Below are 22,890 nucleotides of genomic sequence, written 5' to 3'. Positions count from 1 at the left end.
AACAACCAGAAGAGAAGAGGTGTGGCTGGAGGTGTGCCTTCAACCATAGCACTGCACTACCCATCACAATGAAGATGGTTGACAGCTGCTGATCCTCAAAAATTGTACTCTGGTACAAATGTCAAGATTTAGGTGGGTGTGGATTTATGTTCTGTGGATACACAAATGAAGATGGGGAAGGAAAATCACTCACACAGCAATCTTTAGTGTTTTATGTTGAGCTCAAATGCCATCCAGTTCATTATGCATTTTAGGACAATTGTTTGCGACTGCCAAAAGTAAATGTTCTTGACTGAACAAATAAAGGCATGTTTTATGACTCTAAAACCATAGACAGACATCTGGTCAGGCTGCAAGCCAATACATGGCTACTCAAAAGTAAGCTCCATTGGATTCAATGGGACTTACTCCCAGGTAAGTGTGTACTGGATTACAGCCTTACAGAGCTTGTACAAGAAGCCAGTTTTTGAGGACCAGAGGCTGAGTCAACAATCTGCATTGTTTCTATTTATTTATTTATTATTTATTTATTATTTGATTTATATCCTGCCCTTCCTCCCAGTAGGAGCCCAGGGCAGCAAACAGAAGAGCTAAAAACACTTTAAAACATCATAAAGACAGACCTTTACATTAATACAAAACAACATTAAAAACCTTTTTTTAAAAAACCTTTAAAAACATATTTTTAAAAAGATTAAAAACATTATTTAAAAAAACATATTAAAAGCAATTCTAACACAGATGCAGACTGGGATAGGTCTCAGCTTAAAAGGCTTGTTGAAAGAGGAAAGTCTTCAAAAGGCACCGAAAAGATAGCGGAGATGGCACCTGCCTAATGTTCAAGGGGAGGGAATTCCACAGGGCAGGTGCTGTCACACTAAAGGTCTGTTTCATATATTGTGTAGAACGGACCTCCTGATAAGATGGTTTCTGCAGGAGGCCCTCACCTGCAGAGTGCAGTGATCAACTGGGTATATAAGGGGTAAGATGGTCTTTCAGGTATCCTGGTCCTGAGCTGTATAAGGCTTTGTACACCAAAACTAAAACCTTGAACTTGGACCGGTAGCAAATGACAATACTGAGTTATCACATGCAGAACAAAGCTGTCACCTTTGCCACTTTCTTCCACTACCCTTTTTTGGCAGGAGTTACATTTGTCTGCAACTGAATGTTACATACAATTACATACAACATTACCTGGAGGACTACTTAAGCTACCAAAAAAACTCCTTTGAGAAAGTGTGATTTTCAGGGGGAAGAAGCCTGATGTTAACCTCTTTCCTTCCTGAAATTTTTCCACTAAGTTTCCTCCTCTCCCAGGGGCCGCAGGGGGCGTTTTTGAGCGAGAAGAGGTATATGGATAGTCTTGAATTTAGCTGCTCTGTGCAGCTTTGCATTTAGCCATTTTCTGCCACCTACTTTGGCAGCTCTCTCTGCTTTTGTGCTTTAGAAAAAGAGATTTAAAACAAAGAAAAAGAAAAGCCATTCCTTAATTCTGAGTGTTGCCGTGACTGTGCAACTCTGGATGGTGCCATAGTGGGGCAAAAACTTAATTCTAGCTACTAAACCACTAGCAGGAAGCTGACTGCAGGCAGTTTGAAGGGAGGCAAATACACACCCCATGTAGATGTGATCCCTGTAACCAACATGTTCTAGGCTGTAAACACACTAGTTGCCAAATCAAAGCTTTTCCATTAGCCACACCTGGAGGGGGGACGGGTTGATCTGCTGATCAGTTGCAAAATCTCTTAGAATCGGATTTTTTTAAAAATGCACTCAAGCTGCTCCCCCCAGGTTTTACAGTAAAAAGGGGCAGGGTTTGACTAGTGTCGCGTGTGCCCCTGTTGTCAGAAGAGAGAGACGGAGACGCACTGAAACCGGCAGAACAGAAGTAAGTTTGAATTTCAAAGGATGGGTGTGTTTTGGTTCTCATATTGTTTTGGAAAGCTCAAATTTGATAGATTCAGTTTGGAATGAGAACTAAATTGAATTTCTCATCCATCCCTAATGTGAATGCTCACCCATAATGAACCAGAAATAAAGCCAATCAGGATCAGAGCTTGGAAAATTACTTTTAAAAAGTAATAAATTACAGTTACAGTTACATGGTGCAAAAAAGTGGTAATTACCGTTACAATTACAATTGCTCTGAAAGTAACTGATTACTTTATTTTCCTCCAAAGTAATCACTACAATTACATTTCAGTTACTTTAAAAAAACACCTACAAGGTGCTGGCCTTGGCTGCTGCACATCTAAGTAGCCTAAAACAACATTAAAAATAAACAAACACATACAGCAGTAGTAGAATAATTATTTTTATTCATAAGATAGCAATGGTGGTCTCTCTGCTGGTAAGTGAGGTGGGGAGGGAGGCTGAGGCCACTACAGTTGGGCACCGCTTTATGGCGCTTTGCTTTACAGCGATTCGCTAATACAGCGGTCTCAATTAGACTCAATTTGATTAAAGCCCCACTCATACGGCACTTGTTCCGCTTTTACGGTGGTTTTCTTGCATTGTGTGCCATTCTATTCAATGGGTTCCACTTTACAGCGGTTTTCGCTTTACAGAGGGGGTACGGAACGTAACCCGCTGTATGAGTGGGGCCCTACTGTACTCAGATCTTTGCACGTCAAATCAAGTGCAACCCCCACACTCAGCCAGTCATCATAATCTCTCTCACTGAACCACCTCCCAGACCCTGCCCTGCCACCAACTAAGGGACACTCACTCAAGCAAACATTTTCCCCTGAGATCCAAAAAAGTTAAAATATTGCAAATGCAGCACAGTAGCCAGAGAGGGTGGTGGAGGCCACTTTGTGTGCCAAGTGCAAACACAGTATTCACACACACGTGCGAGCATTGTCATCTTTCACCTTCACAGTTCTTTATCTCCATTCTGCTGTTGCCTCCTTCTCCTCCTTTATCCATGTTCTTGACTTCCGGATCCTTTTTCCTTCTACTCCATTCTTCACCACCACTATCCGTTTTTCTAAATAATTGTTTTCTCCACTTCATCCTGTCTCACTCTCTGCCTCCTTCGTTGTCGCCTCCTACCCATCCACAGAGCATGAGGAAAGAGCGACACTGCACAGAAGCCCAGTTTGAGGCACGTGATTTTCATCCACAAATCAGAGGAGCAGAAGACTTCCCCTGCTCCCCCCTCCCCAAGTAATGCCCAAAAGTAATTCTGGAAACGTTACAATTACTCCACAAAAGTAGTAAAATACTCCTAGTTCTATTACAATCAAAATGTAAAGGAATTACCCACTCGTTCCTCAAAAAAGTAATGAATTACAAGTAATTCGTTACTTGTAACTAGTTACTTCCAAGCTCTGATCAGGATAGAGGTGAAAGCAGCAGCTACAGATGCAGATGTCACCTCTATGGCACAAGGCAAGAAGAGAATTGGAATGAGGCATGTCTATTCCCACCCACCCTGGTTGGCTGCCTTTGAAATTCAGGATTTGAGATTGCAGCTTTTCACACACGCATTGTGAAATCAGCCAAAAATTTGATTCCCACAGATTGTGAATTTTACTGATTAGATATTAGATTCTGGACTTAGCCCCCTCTCTTCAGATGGCAGTTGTGCATTATTTCACTTCTTCCAAATGGTAAGCCAGTTGGGCTGCCTTGGATGGCACTTCTGCTCTGTGTGTTGAGTGGGGGCCCAGATTTCTGACCCAAAGTCCTGCCCTGATGGTACCCCTGCAGATTGAAACACTTGTTTTGTTTTGGTCGCACGCGCACCATACGTTTAAAGCACATGGCTTCCCCATAAAAATCCTGGGAACCATGGTTTATTCCTCACAGAGCTTCAGTTCCCAGCACAAGGGCGGGCACCAGACATGACTTGGCCCTTGGGCCCCAGCCTGCCCTGGGCCTGTGGGCTTGTCTGCCCGCCCCACCTACCTCTCCCATCACTTCATATGAATGTTGTGTGCCCTGTGCGCACATGCCTACCATCAACCAAGATGGCAGTGGGGCTTTCCTAAGGGGCTGATACCTTAGTTGGTGGCAAGCATGTGCACTACACTATGCATGGGCACATGCCTGCCATTAATGAAGATGGCAGCAGGGACGTCAGCTCCTTAGGGAAGCCTCAGCCTCCATCTTGCTTGATGGCAGGTATGTGCACACAGCATTCACCGCAAGGAGAGAGATAGGTGGTGTCATGGCCCCATCAGAGGACTCATCAGACGAGGATGACTCAGGAGTAACAGCAGCAGACCCAGAAGCAGCAGACCCAGAAGGAGAAATGGAGGAAACTCCTGAGAACCCAGCTCCTTCTCCCCCTCAGCTGCAGAGCACCCCAGACACAGCTGAAGCCCTTCAGCCAGACGCAGAGAGTGAACAGGAGACTCCCCCCTCACCTGCAGAACGTAGACAACAGAAGGTCAGGCAGAAGAGGGGCAGGCCTGGCCACTTAAGGCCAAAACGCTGATGGCTCACACCTGCTGACAAACCTGCTCCTTAAAAGTCAAACCTTGGGTTCAGCTTGTTGCTGACTACAACGTCAGGTGTGACCACTGTGTGTCTTCCTATCCCCTGAACCTTGACTTGGACTGATCTCTCGGCAAACTAGACCCAGACCTTCACTGATGTCTTTTCTGGATTTCTGGCTTGGCACGTAAGCTTTGAACGCCCTTATCTTGCTTCCTTCTTGCTAGCCTGGCAGATTTATAGCCAAGCTGCCGGCTGAGGACTTATGGCCTGGCAATTACCAAGGAATCTTCAGCCCTGCCTGCACCCCCACCGACACTGCTGTCTCAGTGAAGAGCTGACAGGTGGTGTGTTTGAGGGCATTGCAGGACATAGGAGGTGCCTGGGAGCTCCTTCTCTATGACCCACAGCAGTGGCGGGAGCTGACACTGTCCCGATCATGGAACTGGAGTGCTACCCGCCCTAAGGTGGGGCCCTTCAGGGGCCCCTCTAGGCCACATGGGCCCTCAGCCAGGGCCCGACCAGGCCGCCCTCTGGCGCAGGCCCTGCCCAGCACCCTTAACAAACTACTGTTTCCAGGATGCTTTTGGGGAAGCCAAAGTACAATGTGGATGCATTATACACTGAGCTAAATCAGCTCCCCTTAAGTTGCATTTTTGTTCTAATGTGGATATGAAATAAGAGGGGCTGGAAACTGGTGAAAACTATTCTGATATAGTTTGTTCCCTGCTTTTCTATCCCTTGAGTGATATGTTCGAACGTACCATAAATGTGATGGCTGCTTTTAAGCTGTTCTTGAATCTTTTTCTCTCCCCAAATATCTAGAAGGTCGAGGATTTGTGTTTTTCATGAAATGCCTCTTCCCTTCCAATTTACCGATATGCTATTGTCCTCCAATGCAAAAGCAGCAGCTCCAGGCTTTACCAGAAAAGGAAGGGAAAAGGTAACTCCCAAGTAAATGGGCATAGAAATGAGGGGAAGTGGCATAGCCCTGTAATGTCAGAAGGTCCAGGTCAATAAGAGGTCACCTAAGGAAGTGCTCTCTGTGTGTGCACATTCAGGCAGCAAGTGCTCAAGAAGTACATTTTGGGGACAAAGCAATTGTAGCCATTCCAGCAAAAATGGGACAGAGATGACATGGGAGTGACACCATGTGTACAGCACCCCAAAACTGTGCCTGCATCCTGCACAGAATGTACATCAATACACAGTGTGTACACAGCCAAAGTGTTTGTATTGTTTTTATATATGGAACTATTCTATCATGGAACAAGGGCGAACTTGAACAAATAAAAAACAAATTTATAAATAAATTACTCAATGAAGTTTCTCTTCTCCATCTGGGAAGAAGGGCCAACCAGAATACACCAGGGATTGGGCTTTTCCTTCTCCATCTTATTTCTCCAGGGAGGGGGGGACTGGAAAGAGGAAGTAGGCTCAGCTGTTTATCCTGCACTTGTTTCAAAAGTTTTGTGACAAATAACAGCAATAATAAAGATAAGGTCCTTGGGGGACAGAGAAAAAGCATTTGAATTAAGCAGTCATGAGATCATTTCTTGCAACCAAGGGGACAGTCTGTTCTCAGCTGGTCATGTTCTACAATCTTACAATAGAAGCCATAGCTTCAGCAGTCTCCTCTGTAGAATAACTGCCAAGCAAGGAACAGAAAATCAAGAAAAATCTTGCTCAAAATCCCTTTTCCACTCCAGGGGATGTCAAAATGGCATGAAGAGAAACATTGTTTTTATTTTGCGAGATGCAACAGAGCAAGTTCTTCATTTGAAAGGACTGAGGGGTAGGTTAAGGCCTGGATTCGTCCTTCTTTCTGCCCCTTCATCTTAACCCTGGTCCTGTGGTTGCCACAGGACCCTTGTGGTGACTGCATACAGGCTGTTCTTGTTTGTGTCTGTTGTATGAAGTGGCAGGTTTTAAGTGCTGTTCTCATGGGCACTGGGAACCAATCCCCTAAATTAAAACAGTATGGGCATTCCCTTGCTTTGGAGGTGGGATGGGAATAGCTGGGAGGTGAAGACATAACCTGTTAAATTCAATTCCTGGTGGTAATACTAGCATATAAAGCCCTAAATGGCTTAGGGAACCAAAGAGACTCTTCTCCAATATCAACCATCGGCAGGAAAGGCCCTGTTGGTGGTGCCATGGCTGGGTGCTGCCCAATTGCTGTTGACCTGGTACAGGGCCTTCTCAGTGCTCATTCCCCATTTGTGGAATGCCCTCCCTAGTGAAGTGTGTCTCACTCTCTCATCATTAACTTTCAGGAGGAATTTAAAAACATTCCTGTTTACTCAGGCATTTGATAGTTGAAAGATACTGTTACTGGCAACCTTGAAATTATCTGTGAGAGTATGTGGTTGTTTTACATGCTTTAAGATGCTTTAAAATGTTTTTACATGTTTTAACAATTTTAAAATGTTTTCAGATCTTTTTAAATGTTTAAAATATGTTTTAATTTTATTTTTAATTGTACTGTTTTATCACTGATATGTTTGCCATCTTGGATTCCTATGGGAGGAAGGGTGGGATATAAATTTAATAAATAATATTGAAATTACATGTTTAGGTAGACCTGAGTAAAAAAAAAAAAGCGCATTACATTAAAAGCATAACAACAAAGGGACCGGCCTCATATGAATAGGTACATGCCCACCAAATGGTGATGATGCACATGGAAATATGAATGAGCCCTTGTGAAATTAACAGAATTTGTTTTCCCCACATTCCATCATTCAGTTGCATTTGCAGAAAATAGCTGTGCTCATTTGTGTTTACCTCTGGACAAATGTCAGAATGGGAGCACACTACAGCCAAAAAGGATGAGACAAATCTCACTTCCTGGTTTGGAATCTAAAGTAGGCCTCAGCGAAAGCTCTAAAGTTTGGGTTCTAAACACACATGGGGGTTCATTAGGGGAAAATAGGATCTCTCTGGATTCTTGGGCCCAGGCTGTACAGGGTAACCACCACTTTGAACTGGGCTTAGAAATGGCAGCCAATGCAACAAGTGAAAATTTAGATTTATATGCTTCCTCTCTTTGTTCCTGCCAGGTGATAATCTGCAGCATTTTGCACCACCTGCAACTTCAGTTCTTCCTTTCTTTGCTTTAGACCAGGGATGGGGAACCTTCCACCATTACGTTATTGATGCTAAATATCAGTTTCCATAATCTGTGATGATTGGCTCTGTTGTAGTCCAACATCTGAAGGGTCATAAGCTCCCTATCCCTGTATAAGAGGAAGATATCAAAATGGCTTAAAATACAAGACTTTACTAAAGAAGAAATCACTGCCGTTTTTAGGTGCATGGGACCATCTGGATTTTTGTGTGAGTGTCATGGGTGTCCACTCCTCTGGGTGTCACACACACACACACACCACAACACACACACACCACAACACACACACACCACAACACACACACACCACAACACACACACACACACACACCTTTCTCAAGGGATCAGTATAAATGTCTGATCCAGTAAAATCTGAGCCTTGAAAACACGAAGAGTTGAAAGAGGAAGCAGGAAAGAGTGTCACTTTTCCAACTTCCTCCTTCAGCTCTATGCACTTCTCAAGGGAGAAAAAGGTAACCTCATGACCAACGAGGCAGTGAGTGGAGTGGGGGATCAGAGGCCTTGTGGATGCCAGGGAAAGACTTCAAAGGCACCATGGAACCCATAGGTGCCACATTGGTGACTGCACATTAGACAGAGAAGAAAGGACAAATATGCAAACAAAGTGTGTGCATGTAGGTCATGGAAGCAATTACTTATGTGCCCGTTCTGCCTTAACAGAAAGTCCAACCCCTCATCCAGGTCCCATCATTTCTTGAGGCCATTCTGCTTCAGTGTGCCCACAACATTTGTTTCAGTGGATGTGAGCAGTTCTGCATGAGCATGTCTTTTTCACACACAACACAGTGCTACGCAGTCCATTGAAATTAATTAGAAAGTTTGAATGTGCATTGATGTATGTACAGAGCTGAGAATCAGACATAAAAGTATAACCTGAATCAATAGCATTTTCGTATGAAAGACAAGATAAAACCCAACAGTATTTATTTTGGGATTTCAAGTGTCATTGGATCACAGCCTACACTGAAAATTCTCAGTAGCAAAGTCAGGTTATTTAATGCTCTATAATGATCATTCCAATCCAATATAGAATCTGTCAGATAAAACCTGGACTCCCACCAACATGTAATTTAACATCATCAAGCTGGGAGACATGATTGAGAGAGCCTGCCTAAGAACTGACTCTGAAGGGCACTTCATAATTGCAGCGCTAATGGAAATACTCCATCAGTACTAATTTATTTCACATATCTAAAGAGTCTCCAAAATAAGTGAAATGACTTCACTACAAATGCAAGTTCTGAAGGTCACCCAATTTTAAATCCTCTTAACTACTCACAACATAGAGGAAATGGGCAGCTGCTGCTGTCACCCACAGCATCTGTGTAAATCCTGCTCTGTAACAACTTTGGAGATAGCTAATTTACAGGTGGTAATATACGAGCTTAAGTTGTTTAAGAGATCAAATCCTCAGCTGAAATATGTAACCACACTAACACAATTTTTATAATCAAAATATGGAGGTCACCTGTCACTAGGAGAAGGGCCATAGCTCAGTGGCAGAACATCTGCTTTGCATGTAACAAGGTCCCTGGTTCAGTCTCCAGCATCTCTGGGTAGGGCCGGGAATGTCTAGTGTCTAAAACACTAGAATGTTGTTGCCAGTCAGTGTGGACCAGTTGTGAGGAACATGTGGCTTTCCAAATGTTGCTTAACTGCGACTCCCATCGTCCCTGGCCATTGGCAATGCTTGCTAGGGCTGATGGAATTTGTAGTTCATCAATATCTGGAGGGCCAAATGTTCCCCATACCTGGTGTAGACAACACTTAAGCTAGATGGACCAAAAGTCTGACCCCATATGTTCACCAGCAAGCCTCAACCACACATTTGTTTTTCTGTTGCCACGCTGTATATGACACCCTCCTTCAGCTGCAGCTGAAGTACAAAGGCAGAAGCTTCAGCATCCACACTGGCTATTACCTTCAAAGCATTGGAAAATGCAGATTTGGACACCTAAACACATAGGCTATACATGTAAGAGACCACCGTTTGCCCTGGAAGGGCAGGGAAGGGCATTCTTGGGGTGGTGTTGCTCTGCACATAGTGTCAAACAAGATATCTCAAAAGGGGCAAACACCTCCACAGAACCACTGGATGACAATACCAGGCCTCAAAAGTAATTTAGTATAGGACAAATTCATGGAGGATTAGGCTATCAATGGCTACCTGATGCCAATATATCTTCTCCAGTATCAGAGGCAATATGCCTCTAACACTCACTGGGGACCAAAAGCAATAGTGCGCTCATGTCCTGTTTGTGGGCTTCCCATAGACATCTGGCTGGCCATTGTGGGAGAAGCAATCCTAGACAAGATGGGCCTTTGGGCTCATCTAGCGGGGTGCTTCTTATGTCCTCACATTCTGTCATATGCTTTAAGATCAACAGAGGCGAGTCTTCTAATAATTCTGTGCCTCCAGGCACAATTTATGGACAATAATGGCACACTGAACAGCATTATTAACAGCTCCACTATTATGCAACTCCTGTGGAGGCTTCTCCCTGCTTCTTCTTGCAGGACTTTTTGTGCTTTATCAGTGCTAATGGCAAGCAGAAATTTGGCTGGTAAAATGGAGTTTTGAAAGCATGACTTTATATAAGTGCCTTATGCCCCATTTGTCCCCCTGCCCTTTTCTCTATCCTCCAATGGACTGTAATCCAGGCTGGAGGCTTTGGTCTCTTGATCTCACAGGAGTCAGCCAAGCTTCACACAAAGAGAGATCGTTTCAGAGTTTGCATAACCAAGATTAGAATCTGTATCATCAACCTACCTGGGAGATGTTGAGCCAGCCATAAACAACTGTTATGAAGATAATGATGGGTCTATGCATATTGCATGGGTCACCAACAGGGTGCCCACTGGCACATATGTGCTCTCAGAGGATTTCTCTGGCACCCACAGGGTCCCATCCTCTGCCCCCTCCCTTCATGGAGGGCTCCCCCCAAGCTTAATTTTCCCTAAGCCTAATTAGTCAATAAAAGGCTTTTTCCTCCCCCAAGCCTAATTCTGGTGTGTAGGGCAATTACAGAGGGGTGGAGTGCTACAGCTGGAGGTGAGAGAGTTGCAGTGTGCATGCGATGCCCTCAACAGTTTCTCCACCTTACAAACATGCCCACGGGCCCAAAAGGTTGGCGAACCCAACATATTATAACGTGCCCCGTGTCCTTTATTTTTTATTAAATTTATTCGTAACTTTTCTTCATAAAAATGAACCCAAAGTGACATACAATAAAAATATTAAAACCAGTATAAAACTATCACAACTAAAAAGTTAAAAAAACACAACACACGGGTAAGAGGGTGGAACAACCAACCCCCTCAAAGAAGCTACAATGTCAGAAACCCTCCAAAAATTAAAAACTGAATGCCTGGGAGAAGAGGAATGGTTTTGCCTGGTGCTTAAAGACAGATAATGATGGTGCCAGGCATACCTCTCTGGGGAGAGAGTTCCATAAGCAGGGGGGCACCAATAAGGCGGCCTGCTCTGGTGTCACCAACCTATGCACCTCTCTCGGAGGGAGCGCACAAAGAAGGGCCTCAGATAATAAACGCAGGGTCCAGGTTGGTTCATATGGAAGAGTCCTTGATACAGATGGGGGTGGAGGGGATTCTAAGCCACTCTGTTCTTTTGCTTGAAGGACACTCCTCTGAACTGTGCAGTGAGTCCAGTGCTCTGACACACACACCCCGACTGTATCAGGAAGGAACATGAAAAGCTGCCTTATACCACCTCAAACTATTTGGCCATCTAGCCCAACCTTGACTAATATTCTGATATCCTAGATACTATTTGATATCCTATATACTATTTTAAATAGCCAGGTGATTAGACAGATGTCTTTCCTATCATCTGCTACATAAGCCATTTACCCAAGACCGTAGTGGTCAGCAGGGTGGGACCTGACCTCCTGCTGCCCACATTGCTGCTGCTGCTGCTTACTGAGAGGTAGAGGAGGTGGGGTGAGGCAGCAGCAAGGTTGGTGCAGTGCAAATGCACCAGTAGAGCACCAGATTGGTGTCCCTGGAGCATTTGTACCACACCAACTTCACCCTCTCCCTCTGTCTTCTGGTAAGCAGCAGTGATACTGGCTATGGGAGGTCAACTGAGCACTTCTGCCCTGCCAACTATTATTTTATTCTTATTTATTATTATATCTATAGCCCACATTTCCTCCAGGAAGCAGGTGGCATACAAACATGGTTCTCCCCCTCCCAATTTTATTCTCACAACAACCCTGTGAGGTAGGTTAGGCTGAGAAACAGTGACTGGCCCAAGGTCACCCAGTGACCTTCAAGGCTGAGTGGGGATTTTGACCCTGGTCTCCCTGGTCCCAGTCCGACACTCTGACCACTAGACCACACTGGCTTTCTTACACCACACTGGCTCTACTAGACCTGAGACCAGCTGCATGCAAAGCATATGCTCTGCTACTGAGCTAGGGGAGATGGCTCATGTTTTCCTGCCTTTGGTGCCTAAAAAACACCACCAACCACCACCTCATTCACAGGACTGGCGCAACTGATTTGTATTGACTTGTGAGGCCTTTGGGTTTAGTTGCCTCTGAGGATATTCTGATGTATCTCCTCGGTTGGCTCTTGGTTGATGTAAAAAGTATGTTTTTAAAAAGGTATGTTATTCCTCCTGAACAGCGTCACTGGAAATATTTGCATCATAAAAAAGAAGTGGCAAGACTTTTTACAGCAAGTGTGAAAATGTCTTAACAGCAGCAACCAGCATTTTCATTTCTGACGCCGGTCTGTTTTCTACGGATGGCATTTAAAAAGCAATGACTGAGGTCCGACTTTTTGCAACATTTGAGATTGCAGAAAAGAGCTATTTTTAAATTGATGTATGCAGTCCTAGGTTTGACATTTACAGGACATGCAAAGAAAGGGTTTAAAGAAGCTTTCCCCCCCTCATATTTACAAATACCCTTAACCAGAAAGCAACCTCCCCCCTCCCGCCAGAGAGTTCGCTGATCCGGGTTCAGTGTTTCCCGATCAGTACCCTGGAATAACCCTCCAAAAGGCCCGAGGCACCTCCCCCTCAAAGCTCCGATTGGACACCGCCGCCGCCAGCTCAGTGGGGTGAGCGGCGGGCTGAGGTTTCCAGCGGGTTAGAGAAACAAGCGTGAGGCGACCTGAGCCGTCTTCCTCTTGCACCACCCCACCCCTCCCACAGGTTATCTGTTCCAACTGAGAAGTGAACTTAAGGGCGAGAGAACCGTTCCCCAACCGCGCGGGGCCGAAGAGCAAAGTTGCAGCCAGCGTGGAAGGGGGAGTGTGTGAAGTACAAGGCTGTTCAGAGGAGGGCCAGACGGCTCGTGGCGGCTGAGGACACGCTTCCCATCCCAACGCAACCGCGCCCGGTCAAGCCCGGCGGCGTCGGAATCTCGCTCCTGCCACCAACGCTCCCAGCCCTTCGCAGCCGTCGTCTTCCCCCCCCTTCTCTGGAGTCAGACTTTCTTGCCCTCCCAGGTGGCAGGCCCCTGCTTCTGCAGTACCACTGTCTCGGAGCAGGTTTCCCATGCTAGCGTTGTATTGTCTATCCCTCGCACTTTCCCCATCAGAAGCCGCAGCGTCTACAAAGCGTACGACTCGGAAATAAGTGCCATTGATTGCAGAGGGCGGCGTGCTGCCAAGTGACCTGTTTAGTCAGAACCAGCGGGCGTAGCCCCGTATCTTTAGTCACTTTGCTCTTCCTTTCTTCTATCCTTCATGGTTATGACCTGCTAATCTCTTGCAAACAGCTGAGTTTATTGAAGCCAGAAACTTTTTGGTTGCTATGCCCAGAAACAGTTAAATCAGCGAGTCCCCCTCTGGGAGCTACAGCTATTGCAAAATGCCACGGGAGGTTTTTAGCTTAAAAAGCCCCCGATCCTAGGTATGTTTGTTTAGATTAGTAACAACTGCCACAGAGATAAGTTTTACTGGATGTCCAAATGGTCTGCAACCTTAGAATATCTCTAAGGAGATGAAAGGGAAAAGTGCAAGCGAATGTTTACTCGGAAGGAAGAAAACTCACTGAGTTCAGCTACACTTAATCCCAAGGAAGGCTGCAGTCTAGTCACATGTGCCGTTTAAACCTAATCCTGTGCAGAGTTGGGCACGCCTAACGCTCTGAAACGCGCATGGCTCTGTACAGGACGGCAGCCTTGTTTGGAATTAATCCCTCCTGACCTCTGCTGTGGAAACTTGCTTGCCAAAAAAAATATGCATACACGCGGGCTGGTTGTTGTTAACTGCGCACAAGAGCGTAGCCTGAAGGTGACGAGCTCGCGCTGGTTTTGCCTCTCTCGGCCTTCCAAATTTATGCCGCTTTCCTTGCCCGACCGAATCTTCTATTGTCCTTCCCTTACCCCCCCCTTCGGCTTTCCTCTTCCTCGCGCCTCAGCCACCGTGACGTCATAGCCCCCTCTTGCCAGATCTCTTCCCATTTGTCTCTAGCCAACATTGTTACGTCACAATCGGCCCACAATTTAGCCGGAGATCGCGCTCCCCTTCCTTTTCCCCTTCTCCTTAGCTGTGCCTGAGCCTGAAGCTCGGACCCGCCCCTTTCCCCCTGCCTTCCCGCCCCTGCAGCGTGACTGAACCGGCTAGCAGCTACCGCTATCTCTCCGCCTTCTTTTTTTTCTGCCGGGATCCATTGCCACCTTAAAATTGTCCGCTGTTGAGTTACGCGTAAAAAGGTAAGGAATCCGTTTGGCCGGCTTGCTCCATGGTTGGGCTGAGGCTGAGCCTCGGTTGTCTACGAAGAGGAGGTGGCGGTGGGGGGCGCACAGCTGTTGCTTTTTCAGGGCGGATGCTCCCCAGACTCGGATTGTCCTTGTAGGGAGAAGGCGAGGGCGCGCGCTTCCTTTCCCGCCCTGCCGCTGTCTGAGAGCCGATCCTCGGCTGGCAGAATCAGCCTGAACGCCGAGTGGAGAGAGCCCGAAGCTGCCGGATCACCCCACACCCTCGCATCAGCCCATGCGAGCAGCGGCTGGTGGTTGGTTGGAAACCTCCGACCAGACACCGTGAGCTGCCGAGGGGGTTCTCGCAAGCCGCGTCGGCCAGAGAGGATGAAGGGAGCGGGGTGTTGTTTCTAGGCAGCCTTCATGCAAATAGGAGTGCATTGTGGATATGTACTTGCAGCTGCTTCTCCCCCCCCTCCCCCATACGCACACCTTTAAAAAAAAGCAATCTGTTCAGGGCGGGCACCCGATGGCGGCTACACGTGCATCCATCCTTTCGCTTTCCCGTTATTGCTGTGGGCGACAAACGGAAAAGAAGAGTAGGTGAGGCGGCTTATCTTGCGTTGGAAGTTTTTTAAGGCTGCACAGCAGTTGCTGTTTATTTCTGCCCAGCAGGGGCAGGGAGAACTGCAACAAGTGCTGCACAGTTTAGTGTGTGTGCTGTACACACATCCGCTGCTGTTGCTGCTGGAGGAAGGAGGTGCTGGTGTGTGCCGGCTGGCACTTTGCACCCAAGCCCCGGTAGTATGAGAATGACTGACAGACCGCGTGAGTGCGGGTCAGGGTCAGACACTAATCCGGGACTCGCAAGCCAATCCCTTTGAAAATCCTGGGACTCTCCTTTCCCCTTGTAGGCAAAGTGTGTGTAGGTCGTTCGTCATGTGTGATGATGAGCGCACATCTCTCTGTACTGCGTTGTGAAGTCAAAAGTTATTTGACGTTTCCGGCCACATATATCCAGGCATCCTGTACGCATTCTGCATGGGACAGTATAATTTGCACAGAAGCGAAATGCTTCTAGGGAATCTGTTGTATGTGAACATGCGATTTGAACAGATCTAGTTAGGATCAGGGTGCCTGATCGAAAAGTTGATTGAAAAGTTGAACTCTGCTGCTAACTAAAAAGGCTGTCAAGATGTTGCAAGTTGGTGCCTTTAATGCAGTGAGCAATGTTCTGACAAGGCCTTTCTGTGATAAACGATATAAGCTAGAATTGAAGGGGAGGGGAAGTTTCAATGAAACATTAGGTTTAGTTTGGCTTTCTGCTCAGGATTCCTGTTCTAGATCTGTTGCATTGTATAGTCAAGTTATGCAGGCAAGTGGGTGTTAGAGGTAGTCTTCTGCCATTCTTGCACTTTCAAGTCCATTTCCTTATGGAAAACACCAGGTCTCATCCACAGGAAGGAAGGACCAGCATTGGGACTCACAGAGAAGAACAAGTTTCCTCCCCGAATGCAATTCATTTAAGCAATCTCCTTCTAGAGGTTTTTTTTTTTTAATCAAAAACTTTGTTTGACCCTAGCAATCATCCCTGTTCCTATGGGAGATTTGGTTCACTTCCATATGACCTGTTCACTGAGCAGTCATACTTATTTCCTTGCTCCAACAAATGTGGGGAGGTTAGGTGACACTGACTATTTAGCGAGCATTCATTTTGATTTGTTTGAGCGGAGGTTAGAAGACATCATATCAGGCAGTCATTTCCCCATACTCCAATGCATTGTTCCATCACTTTCCTTATCTCACACAAAAAATCTCTTTTTTTAGGAAGCAGATTTGTTCTGCAAAGAGCACCAAATCCATTTTAACTGTGCAACCTGAATTTGCTGGTATGTGATTGAATCCCACCCCAAAATAGTGATAGCCTAGAAGTGCCCTCCTGTTGCAATCCTGTGCATGTTTTTTTTTTCCTGGGTGTAAGCCCTACTGAATGAAGTGAGGTTTAATTCCAAGTAAACATGCACAGGGGTTTCTGAAGCAGTAAGAACACAGTTGTCTGCATTGCTGCTGCATTTGGTGCATTGGTAAAAGTTGGGTAACTTTTTAAGTTCTTTTTTGTTGAGGTGTGTAGGAAGCAACATTCTTTGGGCAACAGCCCAAATGGTTAATTCTTTTCGGCCCAGATGGTAGCATGATAAAAGCAGATAACTGGAAGGATTTGTGTGCTGCACTACACCAAAGCCTGCAATCCTGTACCCGCTTATGTGGGAGTGGCCCCCATTGAACTCAAAAGGGACTTGCTTCTAAGTAAGTATGTATTGAAGGGTCAGGCAGGTTTGTGCTTCATGCTTCAGAAGAGGGGGGGGCGGAATCCCAGTCCACACAATATCACCAACTGCTTTCAACCAAGATAATTCATCCCATTTTCCTGCAGTGGAGAAGGGGAGTCGTGCATGGGTTATCTCCGCCCACTCACTCCATTGGCAGGAAGAAGAATTCTTCAGGAGGACTTAGCCAAATAAGCTGGGCAACCTCCTCCCAGATTCACTTCCTGCTAGCTCCACATCAGGTCACTAGGCTGTGAGCTCTCCATTGAGAGCATGTGTGACCGGATCTTCTCAGATTTAGATATGAAAACTTTCCTATATGTTTGATTTTCTACTTGCCTGTTAAAGGAGGCTAAGAACAATGAGATCTCTGATTTCTTCTTTGAACTCATCTGATGAGTGGTTGAGCTGGATCGCCTGCGGAGGGAGATCTGCAGCCTCCCCACAAATCTTTGTAGCCTCTGCCCCCTTGGGCACCACGAGGCATCCAGGGGATCCACAAGGCTGGTGAACAGGACAAGAGCCTCCTCACTGGAGATGCTAGTAAAAGGGGTCTTGAGAAGCCCTCAAGGGATCCAGGTCACCTGCAAAGGCCACAGCAGCCTCAAAACTCAATATGTTGCTATATTAGTTGAAAAAGTGAAAATCTCGGCCCTAGAAGCTGCATTGATAGTATGGTCTTGAAAACAAAAGATTTTGTATTGCAGGGATCACCTTTTTGGTAATGTGGAAAGACAACACCATTGCTTAATCAGTAAGGAAGGTTAATCTCAAGACACAAGAGCCTTACTTCCTAGGGCAAAAATATGCTGACTACATAGCACTTACCACAGCCGGAAGAAGAGAACCCCAAGGTCTTGTATTGCAGGCCTTGCAGACTGATCCCATGGTCCTGCTACACCAGGTCTAACACTGATGGAACATTGTTGCCAGTAGTAGGTGCTACTAAGTAGAAAGCACAAGAATAGCGGTAGCAATGCAATAAAGTAGCAGTTGCAACAGACACACCTATAGCATCTCTGGAAATTCTGAAGCCACCCATTAATCATGATCATGCATACAGGTGACTTGTCAATATGGAAGACACCAATCAGCACATTGTGATGGCATGACCTCTGTGTTGATGTCACCTTTCCCAGTAAAGTACATACTGTATTCCTTCCCACACTTGGTACTCAAGTGTGCTGTATGGAAGAGCTTATAAAGCAGCAAATCTCAAACTTGTCCTTGCAGATCACTAGAAAATTGCTGCGAGTCTTGGTGGACCACTTAATAAACTTTTATTTTTGATGTACAAATCAAAGCATGTACATTACTCTTACTTTAACAACTGTAGTCTTGCCTTTAACTGGTAATTTTTTCTCAGGGGAAATTAGTAGGCTGCACTAGCACTGTATCATGAAAATCATTAGTCCCAGGCCAGGAGTCTTGTTAGTCTGTTCAAATAAACCTGGCCCAGGCTAAAACAGTTTCCATCTCCATTGTCAGAAAAAAACATAATCAAGTGTGGGTCCAAGTACAAATATTCTCAGCTCTTGCACAACTTTTCCACAGGCCACCTAAGTGGAACACATGAACCACCAGTGGTCCATGAACCACACCAGTGGTCTGTGCATCTCTGCTATAAAATGTTTTCCTTGTTAGAAGAATCTTGTCACATTTTTGTCTGACATTCATTTTATGAAGGCACAAGAGCTCAGAAAAAGCATGGAACTGTACGTATGAGCAGCTGGTTTCTCACTAGCATAAGCTGCTGTATTCGCTTGTGCATGGCAGGGCATTGTAAGGAGCGGGGGAACAAGAGACTCTTTTGCCCCTGTGAAAGAACGGCTGCCTGCTTGCCTGTAGGGCCAGATGGAGATAATGAGATATGAGTAGCAGCAGTAGACATTACCTGTAGCAGGCCGTCCTGTAAGGCTGGCAGCTGCATGTTTGCTGCCTCCTCAGTGCTCATCTCTTCCACATGTCTCCCCACTTGCCCATTGGTACTCTCTCTTAAATCTGTGTTTAGAAATGTTCCCCTAATGGCAATAGATAATGCAGTTACACTCGCCCATCTACCTAAAGAACTTCACTGGAATTGCATCTCCGGGTACTGCTTGCTCATTTATATGTGCTGTGGTTCTGATCCTGCATGAAATAATTCCTCATTGATACTGGCCAAATACTCTTACGTAGAGTGGAAGGGTTGGTGCTCCCCAACAAAGATGGCTGTGTTTCCCATATCCAGTTAAAACTGGGAGCATTTTTTTAAATCAATAGTGATGAACTCAAATGCAAAATGAAATTATTGCTAACAAAAGAAAAATAGTAATTGCACAAAGTGCTTATTGGGAAGATGTGAGTCTGCTGGATGGGAAGGGAATATTTTTCAGCCTGAAGGCCATATTCCCTTCTGGGCAACATTCACAGGGGTCACATGCCAGTGATGGCTGGGGCCAGAAGCAAAAGTGGCAATGCAATGAATGTGAATTTTCCCTTCGTACAGATCCTGTACACATTCACATTCCCCTCTCTATCCAGACAAGCAAAAGTCATTATCAGAGTTCAAGGATGCATTCCAGCCAGGTAGAAATATTCAGGGTGTGAAGCAGGGTCAGTGAGGGGGTGTGGCCTAAGGAGAGTTCTGAGGGACATAGAGACAGGGCTGGCATGAGAGGGCAGACAGGTCAGGCCCTGGCAAAGGACCCCACTTTAGGGTGGGTGAGTATCGTTCCTGTTCTGCGATCCATGGCAGGATTGGCTCCCAACCCTGCCATGGATCGCAGAGAGGCAGCTCTTAGGCACCCACACACACAACCATGCAGGCCTGCAATGCCTGCCTGTATACCCCACCACGCCTGCCTGTATACCCCACCTACCTCTTCCATTGGGGTGAATGCTGGCAGTGCTGCACACATGCCTGCCATCAGCCAAGATGGCAGCTTAGGCTTCCCTAATGGGCTGATGCCTCTGCTGCCATCTTGTTTGATGGCAGGCATGCACACACACATACATGCATGTGTACCATCAACCAAGATGGTAGTGGAGGCATCAGCCCCTTAGGGAAACCTCAGCCGCCATCTTGGTTGATGGTAAGTATGTGCATGCAGCACGGCCAACATTTACTGTAGCAGGACAGGAAGGTGCACGTGGGTGTCGTGGGCCTGGGGCAGGCTAGTGCCCAAGGGCCCAGTCATGCTTGGCATTGGCTCTGCAAAAAAAGAGGCCTGACCACCTGTATCCCACCCCGGGCCTGAGGTTCCCAACTCCTGGTCTATTGGAAGAGATACTCAATGCTTAGTATGATTGGGTCCAGAGCTACCACTAAAGCAGAGTGAAACAGCTACTTCAGGTGACAGATCTGGAGTTCTATTAAAGGATAGCATATTGTCAGTTATATATGCTTTCCCCCCACCTGTATATAAGAGATGAATTTGAATTTTCAGCTCTGGTGCCAAATACTGGAACCAATATTGGAAACTGTTAACAACAGTCAAATCTTGTTTGACCAATTGTTTTATTTTTAGTACAAAGGGTGAGTCTGTCATTGAGTTGCTCATATTGTATGGTTGGCAGAAGGGTGTTGAATATATATAAAAATAAGTTGAAATCTCAGGTGTAACCTCCTTGCTTGGGATGTGTTAATGTTTACCGAGTATTCTTGATCAAGTGGCACTGTCTTGTCCTATTTTCAAAGTGCTTTGAAGCTGTTAAATCACAGCAACCTTGTGAGGTAGGGTTAGGCCAAGAAATGGTGAGTGTACCAGGGAACTTCATGACTGGGGATTCATAACTGCACATTTTCTTGTCAGATGTATGTTCTCAAGCTCTTGTTTGCTAGGAGAACATGATGGTGGGCAGGGAGCAGGGTCCTTTCAGGAAAGAACTGGTAGGAGAAACAGACACTTAACGCATCCTGTGGTTGGGGATACTCATGTACAAATTCCTCCCTAGTGCCATTTTTCTTTTGCTGGGCTCTCAAACTGGAAGAAGACCCAGATTTTGGGTGTGTGTGTAAATGGGTAATTATTAAATTCACCTGTCCATTTGCTGCTTCTCTCCTGTAACTGCCACCTTGTAATAAGTAGGTCTGTTCTGAGTGGGAATCTTGACTTTTTTGGGTTGAAAAGAAGGTGTCCATCAACCTGTATGGCAATTGTGTATTTGGTGTGGTGTTGGGCTTCTCTGTATGTGTCTCAGTAGCTTTTGTGTTTTGTCCCCACTTTTGTGTCTGAGGGATGCAAGTAATCCTGTGGCATGCTTTTCCAGTTAAAATCTTCATGTAGAGTAGGTATGGGGAACCTGTGGTCCTATCATCCTTGACAATTGACCCTCCTGGCTCGGGTTGATGGAAATTGGAGTCCAGCAATATCTAGAGGGGCCCCGTGCCCCCATCCCTGATACAGCAAGTTACCTGGTTAAAATTACAGGGGTTTTGGGGGGGACTGAAAGAGAGGACATCTGTTGTTCAGAGTGAACTAGAGAAACTTATAACGTGGGTGATGCTTTGGAGTGAGTATGACCTTTTGTGATATGGAACATTTGAGAACCATGTGCAGTCAGTCTGAGTGAGCTGTTTTGTTTTTGCTAAGAGGGTTTTCATTCCTGTTTGTCTTCAGGATATACTAGTTAATCATTGGTATGAAACACATCTATAATTATTGTTTTAGAAAAACCTTTATTGTAAGAAACATAATATTCAAAATAACACATACAGCATGAACACATTTGAATGGTATAGCCATATATAACTGCAGGATAACATCAAATCCCAGGTGCAAGTGAGGAGAAAGATTTCAATATTTTGTGTTCTCTGATGTTTAGGTCATTGTGGGGACTACATCTGTCCCCATATTTCTGTCAATGCACACAACAAACTTGGCCGGCCAGTGCATGATGCAGTCTTGCATGCTGTCCATTTAAAAGGAATAGTTACTGTCTTTGTGTAAGTATCTTAAGTAAATCTTTCCTGTGTGGTGTGCACTGGTTTCCAGAGTTACTTAGTACTGTTCCCAGTCCCTTCCACTTGGAAGGCCACTTAACTGTTGTTGTCATGCCTAAAAGTCACTGTATGTTCTTGAGAATTCTACAATGTAGTGTTGCCGATTGTGGAAACTTTCCCTTGGGAGGCGTGATACATTATGAAGGGCACAGAGTTTGTTAAATTTTTATCCCATCTTTCCTCAAAGGAGCTCAAGGTGGCAGACTTGGCTCTCCCTCATCCCTATTTTATCCTCACAACACCCTATGAGGTAGGTTTGACTGAGAGAAAGTGACTGGTCCCAGGTCACCTAGTAAGCTGAGTGTGGGATTGAACCCTGGTCTCCCAGGTCCTAGCTTGACACTCTCTAGTCATCACATCACACTGGTCCCTCTCCCATTCCTAGACCAGGCTCTCTTTCTCTCTCTGTGCACTGATCTGATCAGATTGTTACAACGGTAGCATCAAAAGAATTGAAAGGAACCTTAACAGTCATCTCGTCCAGCTCAGTGCAGGAAACTTGCTGCTACAGCATCTGTGACAACTGTCCAGCCTCTGCTTTAATACCTCCTGCAAATGAGAGCTGCCCTGCCCACCTCTCAAAGCAGCCTGTCCCCCTGTCAAAACAGTCCTTACCATGTACCTGCTGACTCTCTGCTTGTTGATAATGGATGGGACTGAGGCCACGTTGAGTTAGTTATCTTTGGGCTTCTAGTAGCCTTTTAAAAAATTCTTTAGAAGAAATTTCAAGGAACAATTTCAATGGAACAACTATTGTGTAAAATGTGTATAATTTGGAACAGAATTAGTTCTCAAGCTTTAGGCTTCATTTGCAGTGTTTTTCATATTTTGGATCAGTGAGTATAAGAATGCAATAATGGGCTAGTTCTTGATGAGCTCTTGGGGGGGGGAGTACGTTCTTAAGCTCTGTTTAAACCCAAAGTTCCTAGAAGATCAGAGGGCACTGGTGCTCTTACAACCATTAATTACCAGCTCAATATGCTTTTCAGGTGCATACTAACCCAATTAAAATTGGCTCTGCATACTTTTTCCAAAGCCTGTTTATGAAAATAATGTATAAAAAGCTAGATGGAGTAAAATACTTCAATGGAGATAGCCATGTGGGGGCTGCTGTTTAATCCACTGACAACTTCTGACATGGTGCAAACTTTTGACATAATGCAACATTTGGTATCTTTTAGTAGAGCATATGGTGAGTGGTGGCTACACCTGCAATCAGCCCAAATAATAGAAACAAGACGCGCTGTGCTGATCTTGTTTTAGCAGGGAGGAAGCAACATTATTAAGACAGTTGATATAGTTCAGATG

At 45.5% G+C, this 22,890-nt stretch overlaps 1 protein-coding gene across 2 annotated transcripts in view; it reads left to right on the top strand.

The window, feature by feature from the left end:
* The first annotated feature begins 14,101 nt into the window (after nucleotides 1–14,101).
* ELOVL5 (ELOVL fatty acid elongase 5) overlaps nucleotides 14,102–22,890 on the top strand; it is a 64,066-nt gene continuing 55,277 nt past the window's right edge. The window contains exon 1 of one of the 2 annotated variants that reach the window (XM_061622961.1): nucleotides 14,102–14,286. The gene's annotated coding sequence lies outside the window, so the exon portion shown is untranslated. Of the gene's footprint in view, nucleotides 14,287–14,851; nucleotides 14,875–22,890 lie in introns of those variants that run through there. The other variant, XM_061622963.1, reaches the window with a different exon arrangement.

The sequence above is a fragment of the Rhineura floridana genome, chromosome 4 (assembly GCF_030035675.1).
Source record: "Rhineura floridana isolate rRhiFlo1 chromosome 4, rRhiFlo1.hap2, whole genome shotgun sequence".
NCBI lineage: Eukaryota > Metazoa > Chordata > Lepidosauria > Squamata > Rhineuridae > Rhineura > Rhineura floridana.
This window is presented reverse-complemented; position numbering and strand designations above follow the sequence as displayed.